Consider the following 4,740-nt stretch of genomic DNA (forward strand, 5'->3'; position numbering starts at 1 on the left):
ATACTCCAATTTGCATATTGTTCCTGAACAGTTACATGTAACTCAATGTCTCCATCCTGCATTGGCCACAAGTCTAAGGCCTGTTCCTGTGCTTAAACAAAAGCACGCTGTTGCTCTTCACCCCATTCAAATTCATGTTTCTTTCTTGTCACTTTGTACAGGGGGGCCAAAATCTGACTTAAATGAGGAATGTGCTGTCTCCAAAAAACAAACAATCCAATGCATTTCTGTGTCTCCTGCTTAGTGCGGGGTGTGGCAAACTCAAGAATCTTTTGCTTTGCTTGTGGTAACCCCTCTGTGTGTCCCTGATTCCACTGAATGCCTAGAAACTTCACATTTTGAGATGGTCCTTGTGTCTTATCTGTGTTAATCATCCACCTTTTACTCTGCAAGAGTTCCACTAATCTCTCCAACTGAATCGGCACCTGTTCTTCTGTCTCTCCCTGAATCATCACATCGTCAATGTAATGGGTCAGTTGCACACCCGGAATGACAGACAGTTCATCCAGGTGCTCTGCCACCAGCCGGTGACAGATAGTGGGACTATGTAAGTACCCCATAGGTAAAGATAACATCTTAAATTGCCTGCCGGTATGGGAATATGAAAATTACTCTTGACATTCTGAAGGCAATGGTATTGAGAAGAACGCATTGGCGATATCAATGGTAGCGTACCATGTCCCTGCATGTTTCTGTATCAGTTCAATCAAAGTGATGGTCTTTGGGACCGCAGCTGTCAAAGAGGTGTGTATTTATTCAGCTCGCAGTAATCAATTGTCATACTGTACCGCCATTCAGGTTTGTACACAGGCCATAGAAGATTGTTCCATTCAGTGGTAATTGGAGCTATTACACCAGCCTCAAGCATGTCTTTTATGGTTTCACTTATTTCAACATGCCCTCCAGGAATGCGGTATTGTTTCAAATGAATTACTTTAGTTGCCAAGGGCACCTTCACTGGGGGAATTTCTAAACAACCCACTTTCATGGAAGCCACTGACATGTATTGTTTTATTCCAAACTGATTGCAACCATCATCCAAATACAGAGTAATTCCTTTCAAATGTCAATTCCGAATATGTATTCTAAAAGAGGCACTATCAGCACAGTATAATGTCTTTTGTTGTTCTCCCCATTTTCATTTATACTGTGGTTTGTACAGCGGGGATCTGCCTTCCCCCCAAGCCTGTGATGGTGTAATGCGGTCCGTTAAACTTCTTAGGGTTCCCATAAATCAAAGAGGCCTCCGCTCCAGTGTCAACTAAGGCTCAAACTTTTTGCACATTTTTGTGCTTCCAGTATATTTCTAAATCAACATGTGGGGGGTCATTTTTACCTCAGTGGTCTTTTTTGAAGACCGCCGAGGGACCGCTGTGCGGAAGACCGCCAGTGGTGGCGGTTTGCCGCTCGGCCTATTATGACTGTTGGCAGCTCTCCGTCCTTTTACGGACGGAGAGCCGCCAACAGCCATACTGGCAGGAGGCGGGGAAGTGGAGGTTGCTCCACCTCCACCGCCACGCCAACAGAACACCGCCCAGCAAATCACATCCTGTGATTCGCCGTGGCGGTGTTCTGTTGGCGGTGTTGTGTCAGCGTAGCTGCCCCCATGGCTCCCGTCCCCTCCCGGAGGATCATCAGAGCAGGTAAGTCAATCATCCGTGAGGGGAGGGGACGGGGGGTGTTGGGTGTTGTGTGGGTGCATGGTGGTGTCCGTGTGTGTATGCAGAGGGGGTGTGTGAGTGCGTGTATGCCTGCGGGGGTGTTGTGTGTATGGGAATGAGTGCGTGTATATCTGTGGGTATGTCTGTATGGATGTGTGCGTGTATGTTTGTATGTGTGTGTGCGTGTATGACTGTGTGTGTGGATGTAGGCATGTATGTCAGCGTGTGTGCGTGTAAGTATGTAGGTGGTGCCTGCGTGCGTGTCGTGTGGGTATGGGTGATGTGATGTTGGGGGTCGGGGTGGGGAGGGGGGCCCTGCCACCTTTGGGGGTGGCAGGGGTGGTGGGGGGGTAGGGGAGGGAGTCGGGGTGGGTGTGGGGGAGACCCCTATCAGTGCCAGGGAGGGAATTCCCTGGCACTGATAGTGCTTACTGCCATGGATTTCATGGCGGTTCAAACCGCTGGAAATCCACGGCGGTAAGCCGGGTCCAAATACCGCCGGCGGGATAGTAACGGCCGCCGGGCTGGAGACCCAGGTCTCCAGCCTGGCGGTCGTCTCCGCCCTGGCGGGTGGAACGGAGAACCGGCGGATGACCATGGCGGTAACCGCCATGGTCATAATTCCACAAAGTAAGACCGCCAGCCTGTTGGCGGTCTTACCGCTGTTTCTCCACCTTCCGCCAGGGTCATAATGACCCCCGTGGCCTTTTATCTCGAAGAGCCCAACATTGTACTGGAGCTGGACAGTTTCCTAGTCTGATTTCAAACTGTCAACTTTTGCCCAAGTGAGATCTGGATATATGCTTTCATATTTGCAAGCAGGCTTGCCCCCGTCTCTTTTCTCAAAAGTTAACCAGTCACTGTCCAGGTTTTCCCCGCTCTCTCGTGAGGAAATAATGTTCTACCTTTCTTTTCCTTCCCTCGATATCTGTGACTGACTCTGCATTTCATGCTTGTTATTTTCCTTGCTTATCCTTCTGCTGCCTTCCTTTCGATCTAAGCCCTGTTTATGGTACATTTCCCACAAGCTTTTGGTATCTATCTCATCAATCTTTTCTTTTTTTACACCATCTTTAAGTAGCCTCGCAAACATGTCTTTTCTGGACACTCGGTTGTTATCTCTGCGACCCTCAGACCTTGAAGATCTCTCAGGTTTATCCCAAATTCCTAATTCACCTAACTCTCTGACGGCTTCTAGCACGTCTTTCAAAGCCTGCCCTGTCTGATTGATTAATAAAGTCATAATTACTTGCTTATAGGCAGGGGGAGCAAGGCATATTATTCTATTTCCTATTGGTACAGTAAGCTATCCATCTAACAATTGGTGTGCAGTGCCCAGGAAAATAGCAGATTTCATTGCCTCTTCCTTAATTCTCTGCATTGCATCACATAATGTATACCATGGTTTCTCACTAGGAGGCCACTCTGCATCAGTGGGGTATTTCCAATTACATCCCTCAACCATTATTTGTAAGTGGTCTGGTGGTTTCCTTGAAAACCCCTGAACTGTTCCTGTATTACTGGATCAGAACTTAAAGTACAGAACTTGCGAGAGTCCCCAATATCTATCATAACACCGGAAGCACCAGTTTCAAACAGCCTTACAACCCAAGCAAGTAGGGACTCCTCTGTTCTCTGTTTAAAATGCTCCATTATGTCATTTACTTCTTGCTGAATGTAATTTTCTAAAGCATGTAATGCAACTCCTGCTGGATCTTTTGGTGAGTGTTGCAGTTATCATCTAAAAATAGGTTGCGCACGCACCACATTGGGTTCATGTAGGTTCCTCTGTCCCGCACCTTTCTCACTCTCATCTCCATTAGAATTTGACGTCTCACTGCCTGTCCAAACGCTATCCGTCTAACACGAATCTGGGCACCAACCCAAACCAGCATTAGCAATGACTAAATTAACGTTCTTCTGATTTATTCTTCTTCTACGTTTACGGTATCTGTGTTGAGCTATTTTGATCGCAGCTTGTTCTGCAATGGTTTGATACGTGTCTGCCTTATCTTGTAATAATTTATTTTGGCAAGACAACATAGTAACACTATTCTTTGAATCCACGAGCTGCTTTTCCAGCTACTCATTTACTTTTTCTAACTGTTTATATTTATCATGCATTTTTCTGTACGCAGACAAAAGTATCAACCCTCGTCTGCCAAGAACTGATAGATCATTCCCTTCAATCTGTACTTTCCTTAAGCGGGTCAGAACATCAACTGGTTCCGATTCATTCAAAAATTCATCCTAGCTTTCTGACAAACCAGCTGAATGTGAAAATTCACTAGCGTACTCATTATAAGGTGCACAGCACCATCCAGGAATTTAGGAAACATTCTTTTCACTCACGTTTTTAGAAGCAGATGCTTTAGTTTTCCTGGCAAACGTATTTTCACCTTTAAATGTACACTTTTGGCCTACAAACCCTTCCCTTGCTGACTCACGCCAAAGTGTTTTGCCTTACTTTCGACTGAGCCAAGGTATACACACTGAAAGGAGTCAAAAAGATTCTCTGGAATGCACTTCTTAATCTGAAGAAGACATTTATTATAGCTTTTTGCAAGGTTCATGAAGGAAGGTTTGAATAGTAACAAGTGTACTTTCAAAATGTGCAACAACAACGTGAGACCGTGAATAAAAAAAAAGTCTTCAATGAAGAAAAAAAAAGTCTTCAATCCATAAACAGCAAATATATACAGGCAAGGATACAAACAGTTATATATATATATATATATATATATATATATATATATATATATATATATATATATATATATATATGTTCATATGCAATGCAAAGCAAATAATTAATAAAAATTCATCACCGTAGGGCCTGCCAGATGCTTTCTCATGCCAGCAAGAAGACGACCCCTGTTCAACTGTGAGAAAGAGATCCTCACCCTCACGGGAAAATGGCAGGCATTTGACATCCAATCCTGACCGAGGTCTCAGAATTCATCACTACTGAGCAGGGCCATCTTTTTATATCTTAAACAACCATGAGAGAACCTTCTAGAAAGCCCTCCCTCTCAGATGGAAATATTCAAAAATGCTGGCTACTTTAAGTAAACCTTGA

This window comes from Pleurodeles waltl, chromosome 6 (genome assembly GCF_031143425.1).
Source record: "Pleurodeles waltl isolate 20211129_DDA chromosome 6, aPleWal1.hap1.20221129, whole genome shotgun sequence".
Classification (NCBI taxonomy): domain Eukaryota; kingdom Metazoa; phylum Chordata; class Amphibia; order Caudata; family Salamandridae; genus Pleurodeles; species Pleurodeles waltl.